General features: G+C 43.5%; 1 protein-coding gene across 1 annotated transcript in view; it reads left to right on the top strand.

The window, feature by feature from the left end:
• Positions 1 to 2,050: 2,050 nt before the first annotated feature.
• Positions 2,051 to 27,235, top strand: part of LOC144781530 (cdc42 effector protein 2-like) — a 115,076-nt gene continuing 89,891 nt past the window's right edge. Inside the window, exon 1 of the mRNA XM_078660429.1 lies at positions 2,051 to 2,174. The gene's annotated coding sequence lies outside the window, so the exon portion shown is untranslated. The remainder of the gene's footprint in view (positions 2,175 to 27,235) is intronic.

Below are 27,235 nucleotides of genomic sequence, written 5' to 3' on the forward strand. Positions count from 1 at the left end.
AGAACAGATTGGCGTAGAGTGCAGCGGCGTAGAATATATTTATTTTGAGTAAAGTGGCGTATATTGCATTGGCGTAGAGTGCAGCGTTGTAGAGTGGCTTATAGTGCAGTGGCACAGGGTAGATTGCAGTGTCATAGAGTTGAATTGTGCACATTGGAACAGAGTGGCGCAGAGTAGATTGTTTTAGAGTAGAATAAAGTGTTGTAGAGTGCAGTCGCATAGAGTACAGTGTCGTAGAGTACATTGGTGCAGAGTAGAGCAGTATGGGGTAGAGTGCATTGGCACAGAGTAGAGTAGATAGGCGTTGAGAGAAGCGGCATAGAGAGGAGTGGTGCAGAGTGGAGTGCAGTGACCTAGTGTGGAGTGGTGCAAAGTATAGTGCAGTGATGCAGTGTGGAGTGGCGTAGTGTGGAATTGTGCAGAATAAAGTGCAATGTCGTGTAGTGGTGTAGAATGGAATGGAGTGGGGTAAATTGGAATATCCATGGTGTGGTAGCACACTGCCATTACAGACCAAACATTTTCAATTGAAATTACCATTACATTTGCTCAGACATTCAGTTTTACTGATAAAAGTATACAGCGCACAAACGATAATGTGTGGAAATGTCATCAACTAGTGTATTGACTTGATTTGATCATATTAAAATATTTGTTTCCACCATACTTCAGAATTACCCAAAAATGTGCTTCATGTGTGCTTTCTTTTTCTGAAATATTTACAGTTCATTTACAGACATTTAAATTTGGTTTTGTACTAGAAAAATTACATTGTACGTCACACCAAGAGTAGCTAGCATGATTGTCACATAAATCCTCTCTCTTTGAAGTCAGAGAAAGAAAAGTAAACACCAAGCTCCCTGGAATACAGAGCCTGACATGTGACCTCTGACCTTGCATACAAATGTGAGTTACAATCCACAAAGCCAATGGTGGCAAGGGGTGGAATGCTTTCCCAGGGAACTTTTTCCAAATGTCCCCAAGATGTTGTGTGCAACCAGGCATGGCTTCCACCTAGAAAGGTGTGCACTGGGTGCAGTCTGATCTGTTAACACAAAAATATATATTTTAGTGCTTGCTGTTTGTTTTATCTTATAGACTAACAGCCTTGTATATATCTTTGACGATGGGACACAATCACAAATGTGGCAGATGGCTCATTCTCGCTATTACAGGTGCATTATAGCCTAAGGCACTTGTAATACAGCAGACGGTATATCTGCCACATTCAAAGGAGCAGCCCACCTGCCAAACTCTAAATAAAACATTTAATCCCTGCATATTTTGAAGCACCATATCTTATATTGTGTGTCATTTAGTTTTAAAGTGACGTGCATATTATTCACAGTGTTACATTCGCTCCCAGGCTGGGACCTTGTAGCACTATAGAGGTCACTGTATCACTGTGCTTTGTGCAGGATTCAGTTCTGTAACTGTCCGGTTACACACACAGACGTTTGCAAAGATCCTAGGAACCAATGAAACGTTCGTAACATAAAGAATGCATTTTTCACACATTACTTTAAGTTGCATTTATTTTTCACTTAAAGTATGGAGGATATACCAAAAACACAGTTGCAGAATATTCTGTTCTTTTTCAGGCTGGTCTCTGGGCATGCCTGTGAAACTCAACGACCTTGTCCTTGCCCCATTCAACTCAGGATCACAGTTACCATATTTGCGTTCGCTTCAGCCTCTGAATGGGCTGTGAAGTAGGGCGTCATTGAGGCCCCGTCTCACACGCAGTCCTGTACGTATCAGATAAGAAAACTGTGAGTCGTGGAAGCAACGGCAGCACTGGCTAAGAAACACGAAGGGGGTACAGAAGCTCTTTCAGCGTTGGACGCTTGAGTACAGCTTTATCTCATAATCAAAACATGGCGGGGGGCCTATGAACAGGGTGCCCCCCCCCGGCAACCAGCCCACCCTTTAGCCTGTCGGTGTAACCGCTGCGCTAGCGCCAATCTGGTACTATCGCGACAACACGCGCTCCACCCAAAGCGGTGACGTCTATCCGCCCCGCCTTACTGTGGGCATGACGACAGAGGGAGGGCAGTGAGGGGCGTGGTTTTACGGCGGTGAGGGGCGTGTCTCTGAGTAGGGGCACGGCACTGCAGCTGAAGCTTGATCGCATACTTTTCAGGAGTAGTGTGAGTTGCGTATTTCTGGGACAGGTGAGTGGGGAGCGGAATCTGCACCTTACATGTGGTAGTGGTTAACAGATCCGTTTAAATGTGTCACTTGTTTTTATCTGCCGCCGTGTGTGTATTGTCATGCCTGTTTATAGCCTGTGGCTAATGTTCGGAGTATCGTTAGTTGTAACAAGTTCTCATGTACCGCTCGTGTTACATATTGTGCTATGTGCAAGGTATCAAATACATATGTTGTATACACAAACCTTAATGTGCAGTACCGTAACATTTTGTGAGTGATTGTATGTGTGTATTTTCGGAATGGTAACTGCAATATGCTATTTTTTACCATTACATGGTGAGTGGAGGCGCCGTGCCTCACGAAAGGTTGTGCCTTGAGTGGGTCGTCATGATAGCCCTCACCAACCGAAATAAATCGCGCATCACTGCCTCGCGATGTGCATAAAGGTTTCATGCTACAGTTTATTTTCATGTACCTTGTAATAAATACCAAGCACAGCACAATAGTTGTAATGTGCAGTCTATTAAGTAGTGTGTTTCTCATTACCGTGGTGGTACTCTGGCAGTAACAAAGAATGTGACCATGGTACTGTAGCAGTGAAGGGTGGACTATATGGCCTTAGGACACTTGTTATATATATAAAAAAAAATATTGGGCCCCATGTTTCTCATTTATAGAGTATATCAGTATACTGTATAGTACGCAGTATGGAGGGCTGCTGCATGGTGATATCTTGTAACTGCTGAGGTGCCTTGCTATGCTGTAAATGGGCTCCGAAATTACCAGTGGTCAGTTGGTGTGGGCTTGTTTTGGTGCTGGGGTACGCATGGGATGTGCTGAAGAAGGTTCTAGTTGGGTTGGGGTGGCTCGTAATGGGTTGGTGACACGGGATCCCCTCCAGCCCGCTCACCCCAGGCAGGCCCTTCGTAGACAGTCGTGACATTATTGGGCCAAGGGACTACCGAGGTGACGGGAGAAAAGGAGTGAATTGTGATGTCTCACGAGGAATTGGATCGTGTTTCAGGAGGGGCGTGGTCATCGTTCGGATAACTGGGGGCAGATACAATTAAGGTGGGTCACAATAGGGTGGGGTCCCTGCATGTTAGGGAAAGTTACTGGCAGGCTGCAGTTGCTGCCAATAGGCAGAGCCACTGGGATTATGCAATTCTCGGCTCCTGTGTTTTCTGCATAATCATGGCTGTGCATTACTTGCCAATCAATCCAGAATCTGCTGCATTCATTGCAGATTTCGCAAGAAAAATATTTCTAGTGCAAATGGAGCAAACGTTACTAAATAAAACGTGCCACACATATTTCCGGGTTGTGGCTGCTCCCTAACAAAGCTTAGCCAGCCACCTTTCAGTTGCTATTTTCTCTATTCAGGTGTTAAATTGGCACTAATGAGGTGCAACTTTGAAGTGGCAAGATTGCCAGTCGTGAGAATGACAAAATAACAAATTAATACTGCTACAGATTGTGCCACATAATTCGTTTTTTCTTACCACATCATTTTGTAAGCCATACTGTATAATACAACATTATCCTCCAATAAGGCATAATTCCAGTGGCCCTGCCTATAAGTGATGACCATGTAGAGAAGAGGAGCCTAAAAAAACTCCCAAATCCCCAGGGGGTAAGGAGTTAGAAGGAGAGTGTTCAAGCGGCCTAATTGTTAACTGTAATATCATGCAACAATGGGTCGTATGTAGTTGTGCCACAGTAAACAATTAGATTAGGCAAACCTTGGACCCATGTGAACCTGGGTATACAATGATATCATGTAACAATGGTCCGGATAGGCGTCTTCTTTGAAAGAATATTAACGATCAATTTGGGTAAACAACTCTCATGAATATTCAAATGCGTTCCAGACCCATTTGGATCAGGCACATTAACGCAACAAAACAATAACAAAAGCACAACAAAACACCACTTTTAATAGCAAATATGTATATGTATATATCAGTGAAACCACAAGCATCCAGTAATAAGAAAGGACGGGACTTCCCCAAAAAACTAAAACATTATTAAAAAGTGCAATGTGTCCCTCAATGTCAAACTGCACCATGAATAATATACACAAGGCTTTCCTTTAGTAACAGACACCTTCCCACATTTGATGTATAGGTCTTGAGGAAAAATAAACACAAACAACTGTTTGTTACAGTGATTAGTCAATGACTTTTCGACCCTGAAAGGGAAAAGGGGTCTCATCAGGAATTAGAATTGCAAGGACATCCTGAATGCCAGAAGGTGTGGGCGTGACATGCAAAAGGTGTGTATGCTCACCATTGAAAATAGCGAAGGTATAGTACCTTACTCCTGTAGGACATAGGAATACGTGTTAAAGTACAGCCTGAATAGGAGCTGTTGTTGGTTTGTTCCTTACTAAAGTGTTGTTACACAAAACCAGGGAATGCCTGGGCTGGGCTTGCTCGCACTGCCTGTAGTACCCAGGGCAAAATAATAGTGGGGGAGTGAGTATACCCCCTCATGCAGGTAGCTGTGATTCGCCTGATGGCAATCCCCGTTTTTGTGTAACAACACTTCAATGAAGTAGGATTCTCTTCCTCACGCTCCATCCCTTTTCGCACATTGGCTGATGGCTCTATCATTTCCCTTATTCTGCCCCTAATACTGGCACCAGGAGCCAACGACAGCTCCTGCTCGTGTGCTGGACTTTATCTCGTCACTCCAGTGTCCTAAAGAGAGTAAGGTACTATACCCACTATTCCCAGGGCCTGACTGGGAACAGAAACCGTCCCTGGCAAACTTCTCAGCTGCTCCCTGGGGTGAGGGGAAGTGCAGCTGAGCAGTTTGTGATGGCCAGTTTCGGACGCTTTTGTTACAGGAGACCGATATTGCTGACCCCCGGTAACAAAAACGCCCCCCCAGGGGCCTAAAACCAGCCCCCACCCTAGCGGCCTACTGGGGAAATGCCCGGTGCCCGCTATGGCCTGTCTGGCCCTGGTCTCCCCACTTCTCTTCGAGCAGTTCAAAAAGGAAATATAAAATGATGATAATGTAATGTTATATCATTTTATTTTTCCCTCTCGGCTCAGCTGGTTTACATTTTAGGTGTGGGGCTGGGCTGTCACCAAAGCAGGAAGCAGAGTGGTGAGCACTCCCTTAAGTGCACATGCCGGTTTGGCTAGCCGTCTTTGGCCGGCCAAACATTCATGCGCTCTTAGCATGTTCTCCACCTGGCTGTATTGTACAGCCTGGGAGGAGAACATGCACAGGCTCCCAGTCCCTCTTTGAGTGTCGAACCACAGCGCTCAGACTAATCACGACGCTGCTGTCATGCTGGGGACAGCAGCATCGTGATTGGCTAGAGGAGTCTGGGAACCTGTGTGCTTCCTGATTCTGGAGTCAAACGAAGAGGACCGATAAGCGGTAGCCGGCCTACAAGTAAGTGATTTTTTTTTCCATACCCCTGCCCCGCCACCCTCATTAAGTACCTGCCACCACTGTGGGTCGAAACTTCATCGACTGATCATTGTAACAGATACAGTTGTTTGTGTCTATTTTTCCACAAGACCTATCAAAAATCTCTTGGAAGTTGTCTGTTACTAAACAAAAGTCTCAAGCATTTATTGAATTCATGTATTTATTGATGTATCAGCTTTGGGGTCACATTGCACTTTTTTCCTTTTTATGTTTACTTCTTTTGTGTTTTGGGGCAGTCCGGCCCATATTACTGGATGCTTGTAGTTTCACTACTATATAAATAAAAAAATCTTTCTTCTGAAAAGTGGTATTCATTATGGTTTTATTATTGTCTTTTTTCATTAATGTGCCAGGACCAATTGGGTGCATTGTGAATATTCATGAGACTTGTTTGTCCAAATTGACCATTAATATTCTTTCAAATAAGATCCCTATACGAACCATATTTGCATGATATTATTGTATACCCAGGTTCCCATGGGTCTACGGGTTGCTCTTGCACCCTCATCTAATTGTTAACTGTGGCACAACTATATCTGGGTTAAATCTTCGCTCAAGGTCTGAATTTCTAGTCTACTGTGGGATAAGGAAAAATTGAATGAGCCTGCGGGGTTATGCCTTGCAGAATGCAAATGTGAAGGGGTGGAGCAGATTAGTGTGGCATTGTGTGTGTGTTTTAAAAAAAAAAAATAGGTTGACAGTCGCCAAGACATTTTGACATGCTACAATCATTTAGTAATATACTTATAGGCAGGGCCACTGGAATCATGGGATCTGCAGCCACTGTTTTTTCCACATATTTAAGAATTTTCGAAATGTTCCACATAATCCATCATCTTCTGCATAACCAGCAGATTTGAATAAAACAAATGTGTTTCTTGCTCAAATGGATCTAAAGGTAATAAAAATGTGGCGATATGTGTTCACACGCGTTGGAATACACTTTGCAAATGTTAATTGATAATCTTTCAGTTGCTCATTTATGTTTTTGGCTCTTAAACTGGTACTAATGAGGTTAAATCTTTTCCCAGGCAGCATTAAAATGTGCAAAAATCACAAACTAATTAAGTAATAATATTTAAAAAATGATTTACCTTATGCCAGATAATTTCCTTTTTTTTTACTGCATATTTAGTCTACCCAGCCGCATAATTTGATCTTCCCCTGCTTCATAATTCCAGTGGCCCTGCTTTTAGGAGCTTTCAGCCAGCCCTCTTCATCCATTGGTCTGTTGCGTCATTCACACTATCCTTCTACAAGCTACAGCATACATCATGGGGCAATGGGGCAGCCCACTTCAGCCATTTGCTTATTTAACTATGAGTATTGGTATTCTTCTCTTTCACGAGGAGCATATCCACACACAAAGTAGTTCCCTGCAGGACCATGTGCTACTATGGCAACGTGTGCATTTTGAAAGCAAAAATAATATTTTGCCTTTAACCAATTATTTTTTTTATATCAGCAGTGAGGCCTAGCAGCTCCCCCCCTCCCCCAAAATATATTTTTTTACAAAAACCATGACAACATAAAAAAAGGCACTGACAGATCCAAAAGGTTGGACGCCTACCCCAAACCTTTTGGCTTTGCCAATGTTTACTTTTAATTGGATGGCTACTAGTGACCTGCTTTGGACATCGAAGGAGTAGAGTTGGCTAGGTTGTGTGGTGTGTGCTCACGGAAGTTGCAATTCATACTCTACGCCTATGATACTGTAATATCCTTTCAACAGATGTCTTTCACACAGAGTGCTTGTCACACACGCCCAGTCTCCACCCTGCCTTCGAGCTATCTCAAGTATGGCGCAGTAGAAGCAAACATTTCTCGTCTACTAACCTTTCATCTAGGAAGCGTTGTAGTTTGATGTGTTTAACCATTATTAGTTGACATATTCAAGGTTTCTTTACAAACCTAACAAAAAGATGTTCAAAGGCTAGTCATACTATCTAAGCTACGGGGCAGACAGTTACCTCTTATTGATATGTGCCAATGCATGCATTTATTTAAATTTTTCTGTAGTGAGCACATGAGCCAAGAGGATGTTGAAGCACTTTATAAAAATAGGTGAACGATGCAGTAAAAGTTTAAAAGTAGTGGTCCAAAAACAAGAGGAACCTCCTGGGCACCAGCCTGTGTGTTGGTCCATATGGCGGTAGTTGAGAAACATTCAAAGTTTATCCTTCAAGCAGTCATTGGCTGAGATCACATCTGCTCAGCTGGTCACTGTTCCTCTAATCAAGACCATGTTGACTTGTAGCATTCACTTCCCAGTGTAGTCTGGTCATTTGCCCGTTAAACATGACCGTTTTGATGAAATGGCCTGCACAGAGAGTAGCTGCTGACCGTGCACAGGCAGAGGCATCACATGTTATGTTAGGTGACTAGAGGGCACCACTGCCTTTGTCTGTGATGGTCACTCTGTGTACCTGTTCGAGCATTGCCTGTTCAGCAGGTTTTGTTCGTTGTAGACCCTAGATTCATTTCAGATTTTCAACAAATTAATATAAGATACATTTACATACATCAGGGCCTATGCATGAATTCGGCCTTAAAAGTAAGTTTACGAACGACTGCCAGGAATTCACAAAGGGATTCCTGGCAGGCGTTAGAGCATTCGACTCCGTGACAAGTGCAGAGTTCTCTGCTCCCATGAATCCCACTTATTGGGTGGGAATGTGGGTGTTGCATTGCATAGTTATCCTTGGAAGTTTGTGAATTCCCACGAACATGCGCTGGGGGCATTCACAAACTCCTAGCATTCCTGTTTGTAGCCTGGAAAGGATTGGATGTAATGTCCAGCACAATGCTGGCCTAAGTGCTCTTTCTCGCGTGGAAAAAGGAATAAATCACCCCCAGATTTGGAGGGGGTGTAAGGCAAGAGGTTTCTGCATGGGCGAAAAATATTTTTTCTGTGGAGTAGAAAAACAAAAAATGGGCATTTGCACAGGAGATCTGATTTCCCCTTACTGGGGTAGAGCGGGAATGGGATCCTGATTGGAAATCACATGACTTTTCAGCAATCAGTATGGAAACTTGCACCTGCCACACCTATACTTATAGATTCATGGAAAATTGTGTGAATTTAAAAAAAAGCAGGGATAGGCAGGACCCTGAACGATCGTGCCCGAGGTCTGGTTCAGACTGTGGTTCTCTGGGATTCTTGAGCTCAAAACAATCCGAGTTTTCGGCTAACTTTCGAGTGCTCTGGTGTGGTCACTCATGCACCCTCCTGCTCCCGCTCCAAGCGTGTGGTTTCCTTTCCAGCTGCAGTACAGAGGTTCATTTCACAATGAATCGTCTAATAGTGTATTACTCCAAAGTTCCTTGCATTTGACAGAAAAATAGTGGCATTTTTATATTGTTTTTGCTATCGTGTAACAGTTGTTGCAAGGGCCTGGTTAAGGAAATAGTTACATACAGACCAGAATGCTCTACTAGAAGAGTTAACGTAGTTACACCCCGCTAAATGTAGATATAACTTTGTGTTGAGTGCTTTTCTTTTTTATAGTTTACTTGGGTGCCGTATTAATTTTCCTAAGACAAACTGCATTGCCAGATTTCAGACTTATGACATTGAGCATTCAGGTCACTGCTGGGGTGTGTAATCAAACTAAGCTGCCTTGGCATCAAGCCTGGTTGAAAAGCAGCTGTCATCCAGCTTAAGACATTAGAGGGCTGAACAAGTTTAATGTACCTGATGAGAAGTGAAAAAAGTCAGGGTTCACTGTCTGCCTGGATTAGTGGGGAACCTGGCGCGTGCATGCCAACATTTTAGAAAGGATAAGTGGGAGATAAAAAAAAAAAAAAAGAATCAGGAGACAGTATTTCTCCCATTGACGGAAAAGCAATTTCAGGTGGGAGACAGCCAAAATAAAGCAATTTTTGACTTCACAAACCGGGAGTCGCCCAGTTGAATCGGGCCTGTTGGCAGTAGTGCAATGTAGAGACGTGATACTAATTTAGCCAGAATGGAGGTGGGGTGACTAGCTGGACTCCTCCTGCCCTGTCAACGCAGCTGATAACTAACAAAGGGATGGGACATTTGGGGCATTGATCAGTTGACAGAGTGACACGTTAACCATTATCCTTTAGTTTGCTGCACTCAACCAGTGTCTTGTCTTGGGAGACTTGGGATCCATTAAAAGAGGAGACGCAGGCCTTTACAAGAAAGGCTAATGTTCAAGGAGAGGATGTGGTCTTACGACTAGACTGCCTACTTTTGAGCTGGGAAACCAAGGCTCAAACCTCAGGGTCGACTCCACATCCTGTGATTCTGGGCAAATCACTTAATCTCCCCGTGCCTACCAAAAACATGAATTTGTCCTTGTGTAACGTAACTGGTGCTCTTGTAAAACGCTCCAATACCTTCGGGTTGAGTTTACGCTTTATAAATCTGCAAACAAAAAAGGAGCCATAGGAGCCTGTGGTACACAAGTCATGGTTGATATGGCTATTTTTTTTACCAACTGTGCATAGGGTTGTGGGACTTGAAGTTTCTGTTTCATCGTAATGCGTAGGGGACTGAGAATACCAACTTGCAGATTGTATTGCTTTTCTCATGTTGTTAAAGCTATTCAGCATAATTATGTCCATTTGTTTGAATCGGCCTCCTTGTGCCTAAATGCAACTCAGTTACATACAACGAACTTCCCAAAACACCACGATTAACCTTTGCGGCGCGTGTCTGAGGTTGCTTTAGTCTGCAATAGAAATAAATTGGTCTGTGATGCATAAAATAATACTATTTATTTATTTTTAAAGTTTTATATAGCTGGCTAGACCCGGAGGTAACAGAGCGCTTTTCAAGAGATATGACATTGTTTCAGTACATTGTTACATATTTACATAAGTTACAGTTGCATGGGGTAAGGTCTCACCTCTGACCCGAGCCCCACAGGATTGTGTCAGTGATCTTTTTTGGGTGCGACTGGTGCGTCTTACGTTTATTTCTTATCAATTGACTGGCAGATGAAAAACCCAGCTTCTGACAGGAGTGAAAATGGAAAGGGTTCTCCTTTAAGACTGGCCTCTCTGAGCGCGCCTCTGGGAAACCCTCCAGGCCTGCTTGTTATTCTCTTGCCTGACCCCTGGTCCCTGGATCCACCCAAAAATCTGGCATGGAATGCGCGTCAGTTTGTCGAGAATCAACATGTATATAGTTAACAGAGTGCAGGCCGAAATGCGTGGTCAGCACCTTGTTAATAGAGTTTTGAAGCATAGAAAATATGGATTTGGTATATTCGCGGTATGAAGTATCAACCCCTCATCTCGGCTGTGAGGGTGATACCTGCTAGGATGCCAGTAAGTTGGCAGAACAAAATGTGTGCGCCTGAGCAAAGCAGTTCATATTTTTCTGTGGCGCAGTTCGTTTCTTTGCTAAACTTGGAAGCTTTGAAAACGAGACCCGATGACACTGGGTGGGTTTAACAGTGTTCTATATAAACAGAAAGATTCTGGTTTCGCTAAAGGGAAAAAAAAGCTTTTCTGTTGGCACATCGGCACCGTTTGAGGGCAGCTGTTTTCGTGCAGTTACAATCTGTTTTTGTGTGTACTCTAGTCAGCATTTCGCACTGTATAGCTCGCTACACGTCAGATAAGTGATAACACGCCAAGGTGCCTCTCAGGGGCATGACGAGCTATATATACCAATGCAGTCTCAATTACGGTAGCCAACAGATAAGTGAGTTAACTTCTGGGCCCTCGACCACGGTGAGGCTTCGAAGCGCTGCGGTGTGAAGATTCTCATAATTAACAAACGTGAAATGTGAACCTCCTGGTAAGAGCGTTACTCATTTATGCTAAAGCTAACAGGCAGGGCTGCCCAAGGCCCCCTTTTTGGGTCCTCGCCATCGATGACATAACTTTGGCGGTTTGGGGTGGACTTTGTGTTCGTTAGAGGCCTCGAGGAAGATGTGTTTGTGAGCGAGTGACGTTTTATGTGAAGAATAGAGGGGCCAGGCAGGGAGCAGCCTTTCACTGAGGCGCCCTTCGTGACCCCCCATCAGAAGGTGCCGGCCCGCCGGGCACGGCTCGGAAGGACTCATCTGCATGTGAAAACATGGGAATGAACTTGGTTTTTTTCGTGTGTTGGAACAGTTGGCCCCTTGATTGTGCCCACTTTGCGGGCATTGAGGGTGATTTCAGGGGTTCGATTGAAAAGACGCAGGAACTCCCCCCACCTCGTTTCCAGACACTTGAAGGGAAATTGAACGCTTTTGCTCTGCTTTTCCTGGGTACAATTATGCCATTTTATATCATCACACCCCCTAGCGCCTGGACTCCTCTTGTATATATTCAGCATACAAGATAACTGATGATATTGAAAAATAAATCAATGGGGCCGCTCAATGTAAGTGCTGGTTTGGGTTATTTATGCTCAATCCATGTAATCAGCAGAACAAACTGACTGACACGCATCTGGCAAAGCCATAATATCTGGGCATCTATTGCAATATGTTTCTTTTGTATTTCATAACTAATTTATTGAACATGATTTTACCGTCTAACACCACCATTAAGGGCACTCCTGTTCAAGGCGGAGCAGTCGCCAGGCCTACTGTTAGGATTCCAACTGTCCCTGAAAGGATTCAGGGACGCCATTGATTTTATTTCAAGGCCCTGCTCTACTTATCTGAGGAATAACCTTGTAAATAACTGAAATTACCCTTTCTGCAGTATCTTTTTTTCTTCAGGTGTGCTTGGAATCTCCCTGTAAATTTGTATTGCAGGACTTTTTAAGAGGAACAAGTAGCATAGTCTTAGGTAAAAGAGGCTGCTCTTTCATGATTTTATTTTAATTCTCCTCTCAAACTGCTGAGATACAGTCCGGTGAAGGCTATGTGTAGGTGCCCTTCCCATGTACCTCTTGAAGGTTAACACTAAGAGTAGACAATGGTATTCTTTGGAGGAGAGCACACAAAGATGCCATCCAGCCGTTACAGTGTAATCTGATCTTTCTTTCCGACCTGATGCAATAACCCAAAAGTCATCTCTGTCCCTGTAGGTTGAGTGTTATGTTTGGACTCTGACAGTGGCGGCTGGCTTGTAAGGAGGGTGGTGAGGCAGGGGAAAAAAATAAAAGTAAAAAAAAAATATATATATATAATACCACTTACCATCTTGTCGCAACGTCCTCCTCCTCGCTAGGGTCTTCTCCAGCCAGACAGGCAGGCTCCTGGAAACTGCAGTAACCAATCCTGGTGCAGCTCTCTTGCCGCATGAGAGCAGCACCAGGTTTGAAGGGAGTGGCCTCTCTCGTCGCACTCTAGGGCACTGGAGCCCTATGCTGTCTCTAACCCAGCTGTCTAAGACAGCTGGGTTAGAGAGGTTTAAACCGTGCAGGTGTGGCTGGCCGTCTCAAGATGGCCAGTCAAAGAGACATGTGCACTTTAAACTTAAAGTGCCCTGCCCATCACTGCTTATTGCTGCTGCCTGACTGACGGCAGCGGAAAGTCCTGCCCCCGTTCTGACACTCTGCCCGGAATGGGGTTTCAGAAAATAAAATGGTAAAAAATTAACTTTATTACCATTTTATTCTTCTATCTCTCGGGCATTTTTGTAGTGCGGCCACGCTCCTCTGCCCCAATGGAGCAGCTGCCCCTGGCTTCTGACCTTTTGGATCAAATGCATGTCTGAAACTGTTCTGACCCTGCTCATTTACAAACTTTATTGACACCACTGCTGGAGATAGGGGACATTTTTGGTTTATGGCCTACAAAGAAGACTTGCTAAGGCCTATCAGTTGTGCAGTTTCAAAGGGGATCTACTTCCTGCTCCAGTACTTCAGCACCCTTCACTGTTAAAACTTTTATGAACGTTCTTTAGTGACTGCCACAGTAGGGTTTGATAGTATTGCAAAGACTAACAAGTGTATTTCTTTTCTGAAGTTTTTCATAATCTTCTGTGAGTGGTCTGGCATATGTGAAGGTTTTTACACCACAAATGCCTCTTTTTGTTGAATCTTTAGTAATTTGAACTGTGTTCTTAAACTCTACAAGGTTGTTGCTTTAGTTTTCCATTTGATCTGATCAGCACCAAGTCTTGGCAACCTACTGGTGTTGTTTCTCCAGAAAGTTATTATTAATAGAAGGTGGATTATTGCAAGCAATTCCTAGAACAGGCATTGCTCTTAAGTTCATTATGTGAAGGAGATTTCTGCAGTCTGAGTTGTAATAACATTGATAAACCTCATATGTACTTCATATTTTCCCATGACTTACGAAGAACATATCGTGTACAGACATGCCTTGGTTCATCTGAATTTATTGGAAAGCTGTATTTTGTGACTGTTCAGAGAAGATCCAGAAGTCTGCATGAGTGCATTGTTTATGAAACCCTATGACCTGGAAACATATTTATCATGGAGCGCACACCGTGAGCTCTATCCCCCTTAGGCAGTTAGACTTTAATTCCACTGAGAGGTGATGGATTAAGAGCCCTGAGAACAAAATCTTGCAAGGCATTGAGATTTCTTCTGTTTGTGTACATATGCCCGAACGCACTTAGGTAGATGGGTCACAAATGGGGGTGGGGTCGCACACTACTCACACACCGGCGGTGTCGCCCCTAAGGACTCTGGTCAATGTAGTAAAGTGTTCGCGATGCATCATCTTTCGATCTTCTGCTATCTTCGCTGTCTTCGCCATCCCTGTTTTCGTGTTTCGGGGTATCACCCCTCGTCAGCAGGCATAGGCCGTGTACTGGGGTTGCCGATGGCTGCCAATATCTGCCAGGTATAGTACCACTCAGGCGCGTAGGTGCGGGATCCCAGGCTCGTCAGCCCACTGCTCACGGGAGCTTTAAAGTTACAAATGGGGGTGGGGTCGCACACTACTCACACACCGGCGGTGTCGCCCCTAAGGACTCTGGTCAATGTAGTAAAGTGTTCGCGATGCATCATCTTTCGATCTTCTGCTATCTTCGCTGTCTTCGCCATCACTTAGGTAGATGGGTCACTGCTGTAATAGCAGTATTGGAAAGAAAGAATGGGGAAAGGCATTTTACTCCCTTTTCCCTGATCTCACCCACTCCACCCAGGATAGATCAATGCTTAGAATCGGACAAAATCTTTTTCTCCCTCTTACCCCCTTGAAATAACTTTGATGGCCATCTTATTCTCCAGCGTCATGAAGCAGGTAGTGGAAATTATCCCCCCCTACCCCACCCCCCAATTAATCATTTTTAAGCATCGTCTTTACATCTAAGACCGCATTTTTAAACATGTGCTAATTTTTTTTATAGGCTGCCTTTCTCTTTTACAAACAGCACTTCAATTTGTCATGTTTGTCTTTAACATGCATACAGTGTTTTGAATGTTAATTAAGTGAAAACTCTTTCTGAGTGATTTCATATAACTGCAACTGGGATTTCAGGGTTGTTTATGTTCAATCCAGTCGTCTTGTCTTTTTTATTTTTCCGCACCAAGTTCTTGTTTTATTATATACCATCCAGTAAATTCTTTATTTCATTATACTGCATTACCCCCAGAAGTGAGGCGCAGGCGATGTCCTGGGTAGAGAGCTTACGTTTCACAGTCATCATGGATTCTCCATCCACACCTGGAGCCCATGGACCTTGGGGTCCTAGTTACACTCTGTCCACCCAAGCAGTATTTCCCGTGACCTACAGTAGAATGATAGTGAGGTTTGAAACATATTGCCCGGGACCTCTAAAAATTCTCATTAACAGTGGTGTACCCACCCAGCTGCCAAGACTGGGTGATCGGCCGTGTCACCAAGGGCATTGGGCCAGGTCTGGCTCCAATGAATGTTGGGCATTTCTGCACTGTATCAACTTACATTATGTCCCACTGTGCTTCTCTCTACTCTTGTTATTAAAGTTGTCCCTGTAGTACAGCACACAGGTGTTTTCATATCAGTAGGTACATGGTGTCCTGTCTTAGGGTTTTGTTTAGGAAACAAATGCGTTCTCAGTGTTCCAGTCTTTTGTTCGCTTCAACCGATCGGTTGCATCGAACGACACTGAATACAGTTATTCTGGACTGGAAACATGTCCTAGCCTGTGGAATTACTCTATTTGGTAAATCATCACTGTCCCGAGGCCTGGCATCACATGAGAAAATAGGCAGTCAGAGCCCCGATCGGGATGCCCTGGGGAGATTACCCTGAGCTTTGTAAGGCGTGAGGACAGCTTGGCTCTACAGGGGAGTAAGGAGCAACCCAATATCCCAATTTCCATCCTAAGCAAGAGACATTCACTTTATCATGTACCATGGAGCTCGTTGTTTAGGTTTCAATAATATTAATTGGCTTTTATCTTTGCAAAATTGAGACGGGCATACCAACCTAGCGAAAAAAACAAAAGCTGACATTACCCATCCCCTTTATCCTTGTACCCTAAAACCCATGACTTCTTGAATCGAGAATGAATTCCGCATTCGGTCCGCCTCACAGTGATCCAATGCCTAGTTGCCTCAAACAGTAAGACACACTCTTTGTCCATGAGGCCCAATGCCCGTTAAATGTTAGGGCATGTGGAGCCCCTGCTATCTTCCTTCTAATATATTAAAACTGGTTTCCGCAATTTTTTTGAACGTCTGCACCCTCCCCTTTAAGCTAAACACTAGCTTCATGTGGCTCAGTAGAGACCACAACCCTTTGATCTAGGGGTTTAAGGTAGGCAGTGTGGTGACAATCCATAGTGACAGGATAATCTGTTTGGCAGCGAGGAGCAGATTTGAAATTCGTTTTTCCAGTCTTTGAGTGCACTGTGTATGTATCTTCTTTGGGTATGCTCAGAATGTCTCTGATTGGTAGCTTGATTTGTTTTCTTTAATTTTTGCTATGTCTGCTTGGACCTCGTTCCAGAGCCAGCTAGCTTTGGATACAAACTTAGTGTGTGGAATATAGCGGGGCTTGCTGTTTAAATCCTCACCGCCTCCAGGGCCGAGCATATCTGCCTCCCACCCAGGTGAAATAAGGAAAGGAAAATTGAGATAAAAGATCACTCATTCATTCAGGGCCAGCTTTAGCGCTGGTGGCGCCTGGTGCAACAATCTCCTTTGGCGTCCTCTTCATCCATATGACCTCTACCTCAGTTTCCCTTACTACCACCCAAGCAAAAGTGCCCCTCATCTCACCATAGCCCCTCTCTTGCATACATTTCATTTGTTTTAAAGCACTGGTAAAGGCTGGCTTTACTATTCCACTCAGCTATCCACATAAAATACAGATCTGTTCTTTGCAGCAGGCATATTAACCCTCTGTGCTACTTTATGGCGAGTCAAAACTGCCCCTAGACAAAAGATCTCTCTCCTTTAGCAGGAATATCAATCACAAGAGTTATCATGACATTTTTATTGCTGTCTGAAAGCTGGAGACACAAGGAATTCTGCAGCAGGTGCTTTTAAATTGTACCTTATTGCTAATCACAGTACCCCCCCCCTGTGGTTAGTGCCCCCTCTGCAAGTCAGCACCCAGTGCGGCAGCATCATTCGAAACACCCATAAGCCGGCCCTGCATTCATTATAAGAACATAACATGCTGCTATTTCATCTATGTGCCACAACTGCATCTTACAAGTCGATTCATGTCAGCCAAGAGGCCAGCTGCAAGGTTGGCCAACTAAGAATTCTGCCATATGGCAAGTCGAGACCACCAAGCCATGAGGAGAATAGAAGGCGCTGTAGACAATGATGCCTAGAAGGGCATGACGTAAGGCTAGGAACTCTCTGGAAGTGGATTGCTACAAACAAAAACAGTATACCGGAAATGGAAGGTGAATGAAGCACAGAAGCACAGTTACTAGAAGTGTATGGCCACCGAGAATGGATAAAATCAAGTGAAGTAATTGTAAATGCATTTATATAACGTTTACTACCCCTGATGCGGTCTAGAAGCGCTTTTCGGGCAGTAGCATGCTACTCTGGAACCCAAAAAGGCATAGTGGTGAATTAGTATAGGGAGATATGAAATTCATTTGAGCGGAGGACATGTGAGTTTGTTATTTGGATTTAAAAAGGATAGTACATGGCCACTTTGTATACCTGTTTGATTAACAATTGATAAAGCTGTGCTTTCTGAAATGTCCTGACTTCTCATAGGCTCTTGAAAGCCACCAATAGGAGAGGCATATGCGTCCCACTTGGACCAAATGTGTTAGGATGAATTAGAGAATACCTGTAGGGTATTGAGGTGGTGAACAAACAAAAAAAAGGAAAGGTCACCGGGTACAAGAGAATGGCGACAGCTGCCATAAGTGATGGGTCACCCAGTAACAACTGAGTATTAAAAGGGGTGTTAGTGAACGTTCTATAGTCTTAAGAGCTAAAGGTTTCACTTTGTGTAACATACAGGGAGTTAATGAAGGCTCTACTTGTAAGCAAAAGGAGTAATTAAATTGCAGACTTAACTCTTCCAGACAAACGAGTGTACTCAATTCTTGGAATCTGGATGGGTGGCCATTTTGGGGATGCCACTACTATGCAGCTGTCCAAATTGGCCCTTCGAACGCGATAGCCGTTCAAGATTCTGTTTTGCCTCTTGGCAGTGGTTCGTGTAATATCTGTTCTCTAAATAAAGTGATAAACTTCTCCTTGGCTGGAGCATACTCTGCAATGTTATCCAGATGGTAGCCTGTATTTGTCAAAGGGGTTGAGCCAGTAGAAACTCCGTAAAGAACAGTTTAAAAAGGCGACAGAAGAACATAAAAACACTTAAAAGCTAGCATATATTGTTTCCCATTATCAAGGTCACTGGATTTATGGGATAGGGGAGGAGCAAATTGTGTGCCAACGTTCACTAAATTTTGTAATAAGAAAAGGCAAGTAATGTAGCGTAATGCTGCACATTTTGAGATGGTATTACTTCATTATTGTGTCACTTTTTGTACATGTTTACCCTGTCTGGGCAAGGATTTTACCTCAATAGTACCAGTTTACGACTCAAATACAGCAATAAGCACCTGAAATGTGACCAGTGAACCTCTGCGATGAACTTTCACTACACCGCTACATGTTTCTGTGTTTTTAGTAACCTTTGATCCGTTTGAGATAGAATTTTTTTGTCAAAATCTTCAAACTATGCGGCAGATGGCGGATTATGTGGCTCATGCAACAAATCCATAATTATGCTGAAGCTCTCAGGACGCAGATGCACATATTTGCTTGCAGTAGACCTGTCCATAATATTCGGCTAATGAGAGAATATTAGTCTAACTCTAGTTTTAGACTATTGAAAATCTCTTGTCACCAGTTCTTTGCAGATAAAAAGTTGTACAGGTTTTTGACCTAGTGCACACTGCAGCACAGGTGATAAATGCATAGAACACACAACGTTTTTAGATGGTGGGGATGCTGCATGGTAAACTCACAGGGTTAAAAGGAGCAACCAATAAGGCTGCTTTCTAGTTTCTCACTTTCTTGCAAGTATTGAGGAAGGTACACAATTATATACCTTCCTTTTCCAATAATTACTTGTGTGATGTATCCATTAGCCATGCCAAAGGCCTAGCTTAAAAAAACAGAAGACTACAAAGGGATCTCCTGACTATCTCCCTCTACCATGCTGGGTGTGTCTCTGTAGCTTCCTTAAGAAGATTTCAAAAAGAACAATTGATGGACAGAATGCAGAGCAATGTCATTCATTCACCCAGTATGGAGATCTGGGACGAAATACCTTGTTTTTTTGCTCCCCGTGCCATTCCGGTTTGAACTCAGCCATATGCAATACAGTCTTGACCCTGCACCCAATGGGAACAGTCCAGCCTGAACTGCCAGGCTAGGTTCACCCTGGACTGAAAAAAAAGCATCCTAGGACCAGTTTTTTGGTTTCACCCCTCACCAGCCAGAATAGCTTGATTTCAGTGGCATGGAGAGCACAGGAGCCAGGTCTGGGCATACCCGTCATCTCCTTGTGTTTCCTTAAGAGGATTGGCATCAACCTCCCACCTTCATGATGATCAAAATTGGAGCTAAATGATGAATTCCTTCCACATGGAGTAACTCGAGTGGCTGACACCTAAAGTATTTTGACCAAGTGATTTGGGATTTTCAGTTTTGCCCACCATAGTGTGCTTGACAAAGCCATTGTGGTCACTGGCCTATGAACCAGATCAAATCGAATGTTCATGCTGAGCTGAAGAAGGAATAACAGAGCGGATCTGAAACTGTGGAGGTCCAGAGCCAGCTTTACTGCTAGGAGAGCTTATGAGCACGAAGGACTCTTGCCTCTCACAAGATGTAGCCATATCTAAAACCGGACTTGGGCTTAATATGAAAGAAGTTTAAGGGCGTTGACTTATGAATGAATTTGGAGCTAAATATTTTGTAGAGGAACCTTGAAAGAAACCTTCTTTTTGACTTTGAAGCTAAGCAAACGCCCTACAGCTATACTGATTACATGATGGGCCACCCATTTTTAGGTCTCGCGCAACCGCGCGGTCTCGCCGAGACCTATTGTCAGCGAGTCTTCTTTCCAGGAGAGGGGACAGGAGCTGGCCGCGCGCAGGGAATTGAGCGGGCCACGCGCACGTGAACGCGCTCGCTGTGGCCATTTCCTGTCTCCTCTCCTGGAAATCTGCCACACAGCCACACCTCCCCCTGCACGCATGCGTGTTAAACAGTGACACACACACACACAAGCGCACCTACACACACGCACGCACACACACATACAGAGACCCCCGCCCACCCCCGCCGCACACACACGAGCACACCTACACACACGCACACATAGAGCCCCCCCGCCGCACACACGAGCGCGTACACACACACACACACACAAGCGCACCCCCCTCCCACAAGTAAGGTTCACTTACCGCCACTCCGGACTTCAGCCGCCACCGCGGGGCTCTCCCTCGGGCATGGGAGCCCCGCGTCACCAGCACTGCTTCTCTCCGTGGGCGCGTGTGCGGGCTTCTGAAGACGGAAGTCCCGCCCCACTGAAGGTTTCGGTTTCGCTCACGGCTTGTTCTTCTAGGAGCCTTCCAGCAAGAATCCGACGAAGACGGACCAGGCTCATCATAAACATACTCCGGCTTTGTTTTGTAGGGAACTGTACAAGGTGAGCTATTGAAGCTGTGTCAGGTCAGTCAGTACTTCGCTATTTGTGCTTTTTTTTCAGAAGTGATCAGGAGTGAAATCTAGAAAGGGATATCTGAAAAGATGGGGGAGGTGTGAGTAGTGAACTCCAGTGAGCTGCAGCACTGTTCATATTCTTTATTCTTGGGACTGGCATGCCCCACGTGGTACAGGGGCAAGCACCGGGCTGTTCTAGCATGTAGCCTGGCTGTTTTACTATGTTAGTAAAACTTTAATGTGACCAGGCCTTTTTCCCATCAGTGCAAAAGAGAATGTAGTCCGACTATTCTTGTGCAAAGGTCTGTTTGATTCCCCCCCAAATCTTGCGTGACATCCTGGGTGCATGTTGTGTGGCGTTTTCATGGTGCCAGTGGTCCATTATGCATGCTCCTGGCACAAAATGTAGGGTGTGGACAGGTCCGTCTCATTCTATGACTGGAGCGAGAGATGGTGAGGCTAAGTTGAACCAAGTTTGGACTTTGCTTTAATTTCATATATATTCCGATGTGTCTGCTCGTCCTGCGTGTTCTTTGGCCGACATGTAGCTTTCCTTGTCGTTGCTTTTTCTTTTCTTTTTCGGATTAGGTGTGTGTGAGCCATTCTGAATGTCACATGCTTTCAATTTTTTACCGAATTTCAGGCCGAGCGTATGTTCAAAACGTACGTTTTTTGCTATTTATTTACTTTTATTGGTTTGAGCCGCTACGCATATTGCTGGGGGAGTTTCCAGTCTGCACAGTTTCCATTACTTCCGTGTCCCCCGGTGTTCATACTTCACGCCGCTGAACTGAACAGAAGAAAAATGCACCGCCGCCCAAATTTGGCAGTTCTGGGGGCAATCACCACAGCTGGACCTCTACAATCCGAGGGGCCCCTTCATCTTGCAACGCGGTCGCCTCTTTGGTCTTTAAATACGGGCTCCCACTACTCCACAGGGCCTACAGACGCTGGCAGCTTTCAGCGATGATGACCTGTCATCAATAGCCGCCCCGGAGCAGGGAAAATACGGCCCAGTGCCGGAGCAATGGACCCACATGTCCGACTCCATGCGCTGCTTGTCTCGCCCCGATACCCTCTATTTTGGCAATAATGTGATCTCCTGTATTTCTTGAGGCCCCTCTATCCATTCCCGGCAGTCCTAATACTGTGCCTCCTCCAGTTTATCCTATGGTGTTTGTTTGCCACCATGAAAGGCTCACCGAGCACAGAAGGATGAAAGTCTGACTCAACCCAGTCGGGATTAAAACTTGTGGTGTGCAGTTGTGATATTTAGATGTTGAAAACGTGATGGTATTGACACCTTGCGATTTCCCCCATTTTTTAAATTCATTTCGTGTTAATACCCACAAAAAAGTCAGTTTATACTGACTTTTTTTTTTGATGCACATAAGTACACGAAAATGCCTGCGCACTCTCGCAGAAGATCTGAACAGCATCTTTCAGCACACAAGTGACATTTTTGCCGGATGGACAGATGTCAAGGAGGCAGGCCGTAGCCACAAAAGTGGTTCCCATTGTCCAATGTCGGAAATATGTTAAGGAAGCAGAACGGGTCATTGTTTTTTAATTTTTTTATTTACATGCTTAATAATGGCTGGCCCGCTTAATGAGACACGCAGCTCACCCAACTCGAAACAAGCATTTCCAATGCAATAGATCTCGCATTTATGCAAGTTTGAGCTGTTGCCATTGTAAATGACAATGCCTTTTATTTATGTATTGGTTTTTAAATTTTAAATAAAAAGCATGGACAATTACAATGCCAATAGCTAAAACTTGTCATTCCTTTCCTCCACATATTGTTGTCACTTAGCGCCCCAAGGCGGATTTAGGACTTATGCACGCTATATTAGGACACCACGTAACATCATATTGTCCCTTCTCGCCATGCTATGCACCACCAAGCCCAGGTGTTCATTTATACACCAATTCAAAGTTTGAAAAAAGAATTGATGCAACACATTGTCATACACAATGCCAATAACTCAAACTTTAATGCTGCGAGACCTATTGCATTGTAAATGCTTGTTTCCTTAAGCCTTCTTCTGTCTTTATTAGCTTTCATTCAAGCAGTATAAACAGAAACCTGTGTTATTAAAATAATAATATTTATATTTCAAAAACACAAGAGCAACCCATATGTCCATGTGAACTGGGTATTAGCGAATAAAATAATAACTGTAACCTAGTTTCTATAGAGCAAGGTTTGTTAAATATATCTTTCAGACCATCCTGTACCTCAGCATTAACATACAGCACAAGTAATGTCTTTGGTAACACTGAAGTTGCTACCTGTTTCAGGGAATGGCCTGGAATTGGAATTGATAAGGTGAGGAAGCAACAGGGGTTGTTAATATCAATAAGCTGTAGCACTTTATTCACACATATGGAGGAGCATGTTGGTGGCCCGTTTATGCCTTGTTTATAAAGATTAAATTGCATATGGCCCCACATTTTCTGGCTTTTTCTCGGACACCAGACTAACAGGATAAATGGCAGGCTTTGATGTGACGCATTAAGTATTTCTAGTGACTGAAACTTGGCTTGAACTTGGTAGCATGTCATCTAGAGCAAAAGGCATCCAAAGTTTACCTACTATTTTTGTATTTTACAAGCTGTACCTGGGTTTTTACTTAATCTAATCAGCATTTCAGTTGTCAGTTGGGAATTTGGTGATTTTCTCATGATGTGAGAGGGTTAATATATTTGGGTTCAAGTACGCCTAGCCATACATTGCAAGTTACCACGGAGAGACCACACAAAAGAACAAGGCAAAAGGCAGATTTCCTTGATAAGGTTATGGAAGTCCACGGTGATGTGAAATATCCTTATAATGTATGAAAGCATGTACTTTAGTCCTTATAAATAATACATAGTCAGAACATCTCTTTCCCAAAAAAAAACACTTAAATCCTTGGCGAGCTGCTGTTTCATATGAAGGTGACAGTATATTTGCAAACATATAAAACAAAAGTAGACTCTCAAGTGCAAAATTAAACACACCAAAAAGCAGTGAGAACTTTGTTGCAAGAAAGATTTTAGAATCGGTTTATTACAAGTCAGAATTATTTTAAAAATTGCTGTAGCTCGGAATGTGTAGAAACATGCAGAGGGAGTCTGTCTGTCCTAGAACTACCTATACCTAAGGAATGGAAAAACCCCAAAACATTTTGCAGTAAATAACTAATTTTTGCTTAGCACTGTTCATTGAGATAAACAGCAAAAAAAGAACACCCACATGTTTTTTTAATGTTTTTTCTTTTTTTTAAACGAAAGCTTTAGTTATGCTCCATATCCTGCATTTCACCTTGGCTGCTGGCAGCAGGCATTGTGACATCAGAACTCAACTCTAGTAGATTGCAGTTGAGCTGCTACCTAAGCTCTTCAATACAGGCCACCAGGAGTGTCATAAGTCACCTTTAATAAGGTAATTAGTGATATAGGTTTTCATACAAGATTTGCATGGCACCATGTAATATATATGGCATAAGGTATTGATGTAAGTAAATGGAAAAGTGAAAACTGGGAAACCACATTGTAGGAAATCAAATCATGGAAAATCAATTTGAAGGAAAGCCAGTTTAAGGAAATAGAAATAATTCCAAACTTAAGGAAACAATATAAAGGGGAGATCACTTTATTGAAAAATTACAAACAATACATTAAACCTTGGTGGAATTTAGGAGTAGTGATTGGTTTTTGGTTTCATGGATGGGTAAGGTTAGGAGTGAAGAGGAGTTCAAGCACAGAAATGGGGTTTTAAGGTTCAGTTATGGGGGAACTTATGGGTGGTGTGTTTTTTTTTATATTTCATAAATGGTTGTAGTTTAGGGGAGGTGAAGAGTTTCTAAGGTTCAAGGATGAGTGGAGTTTAAAGGTGTGAAGTCTTTTTAAGATTCAGGGATGGGTAGTTTAGGAATGTGAGGAAGAACACATATCAAAAGGGTTCTGCAACTATCTCAAATATTGCCGTTAGTCCACATAGAGCTCTCTGGGGAAAAGCAGAGCCCTCACCCACATCGAGATGTGGCATGCTTCATCATTGGGTTTCCCACACCCTGGACCCAAATGAGTCAAAGGTGGGCTCTACCACACAGAGTGTGGGAGCAAGTTTTTTTAGAATGTACTTTAAGAGTGGAGCATATACTCCACATCAATCACAGGTGGGAAGAAAAGAAGTTAAAACTACTTAGAGCTATCCTAATATATTCATTTTATCAGTGGATGCCCTGATCAGATTAAAAACGTAAACAGGGGGATGAAACCGGGATAATTAGTAACCCTGTCATCCTTTTATGGTCAACATGTTGGCCATCCTATATATGCCTAACAAGGTCAGCGGCCTTCTTCTGGCCAAAAGTGTCTGGTCAGTCAAAAGATAAAACCCCCTACTAGGAGGTAATGTACCATCAATTCTACTGTCCTCTATATAACCCTATGGGATTGACTACTAAACACTAAATATTTGTGAAAGAACATTAAATGTGTAAGCTAATTACTCTTGCATCACTGTACACCGTAGATCAATGCTCCGGGTAAAAAATGAAAACTTGCCTAATCTGGGGAACCCGTGGTTTCATCACTCTGTTGTCACACTTAATCCAAACATCTGATGTCATAGGTAATTACTGGGTTGCTCTCACTGCCGAGATGGTTTTTAGGAGTCGTGGGTGGTGTTTAAGGACGGAGATGGTTTTTTGGGTTCAGGGATGGGTGGAGTGTGGGTGTGTTGAGCAGTTTTACAGGGTCAGGGATGTGTGGGGTTTATGTGTAGAAAATTGTGTTTTAGGGTTCACAAATGATTGGCGTTTAGGGGCAGTGAGGGGTTTTACAGGTATGGGGTGGGTGCAGTGTAGGGGTAGAAAGGGCTTTTAGGGTTCAAGAATGGGTGTAGTTTGGGGTTGAGGATGGATGAAGTTTAGATGTAATGAGGGTTTTTTAGGTTTCTGGAATGGGTGGAGTTTAGGGTTAGAAAGAGCTTTTAGGGTTCAGGAATTGGTGTAGTTCAGGTGGGGGAGGGGATTTTAGGGGACAGGGATTAATGGTGCTTTAGGGTTGTAAGGAGTCAGGGATAGATTGTGTTCAGTGGTGGTGGCAGGTCAGCGAATTAAAAACATCCAGAGTAATTGTTTGACAGTGTAAAAGATATAAATCTGAAATAATGTCACCTGAAGTAAAATGGTGTGACCATGTATTATAAGGTAAAGACACCATGCCTTACATTATAAGGATTCTGCAAGTCATCGAGGAATTCCATAAGCATATAGAGTAATGAAGCCTAAGGCTAAGTTCCTTTTTATGATCATTAAACTCCAAGTTTAATGGTGTAAAGTGCTTTTAGGGTATGACCTCACATTGCGTCCCATGCAGCCGATTGGAACTGCCGACGGACAATGCGAATCCTCACAAAGCAACGCTGCGTAGACCGTGCGCCAAGATTTAAGGTACTTTGTTCAGCGCTCCTAACTGGGTCCCTGAAGCCAGCCTGCGCTCCATCAGGTTCGGCCCCAAGTTGTGACTTTGCCCAGTTCAGCGTAACCAGATAACCACAGTTGGGATATTGTGCTTTTGAGCACTAATTTACCTAACTGTTTGAAATTGCATATCTCCAGTTCTACTAATTGGATTTTTGGCCATTTTGGTAAAAAATAATTTATTACATTTTACTCTGTTTTTCTAAGTTGGTGTTTGATTTTCCTTGTGTTGTGTTTTCACTTTATTACTGTTTGAAGTGCTCCATAAATACTTTACACATTGCCTCCAAGGTAAGCCTGAGTGCTTTTGTGCCAATCTACCAGAGGGTTAAGTACCCTAACTTGGGGATTGCTTGTGTTTCATCCTTACAAGAATTGTGGTTGCTGCTTTAGTAGGATTTCACGGTCCTCAATCAGTAACCCAGTTTCCTACATTATGGGAAGGCTATTTATCCATTGATACCAAAAGGTCTGATTGCCTGCCTGCAAAAAAAACTATGGGCAACAGCTAGACTGATTTTGGTTCTTAACATGTGAACTTCAGAAGCCCAGCATTGTAATAAATATCTGCACTGGATTTCAATTTCTACCATGATTACCATCAAAGCCATTTGTATTGGCTATAAAGCAATATTTTGTGTCCCACTTCTTTTCCTGACATCTCAGCGTCATGCCCACATGAATGCTTAGATCGTCCTCTTAGAGCATAGTATTGAAGGACTGAAGAAAAAGACGACACAACTTCTGTGGCAATACTGTACAGAGTTTAATAAAGCATGCGGAAGGTCAGTCAGCCCCATGGAACTGGAATCTGGGCTTCAACTTACAATGTGGCATCCAGTTTCTTTTGTACCTTTTTTATTACAAATACGTCAAACTATTGCAGCTTGAGAGGGGCATGTTGCGGATGTCCCTTCCAAACTGCGATTTGTAACCTAATGTATCTGTGGTTTGCTGCCGTAATTCCAGTTGCAAATCATTGAAAAGTTACCCACTCCCAGGTTGGGAGGTAACTTACTCACAAAAGGGAGTCTCCTTTCGACCGCTTCCCCTATGTGAATTGTAATACAGGTTTCAGAGGGCAGGTAGTTGTCCACCACTGGAACTCTCACTAACCTTT

This window comes from Lissotriton helveticus, chromosome 9, assembly GCF_964261635.1.
Source record: "Lissotriton helveticus chromosome 9, aLisHel1.1, whole genome shotgun sequence".
Classification (NCBI taxonomy): Eukaryota; Metazoa; Chordata; class Amphibia; order Caudata; family Salamandridae; genus Lissotriton; species Lissotriton helveticus.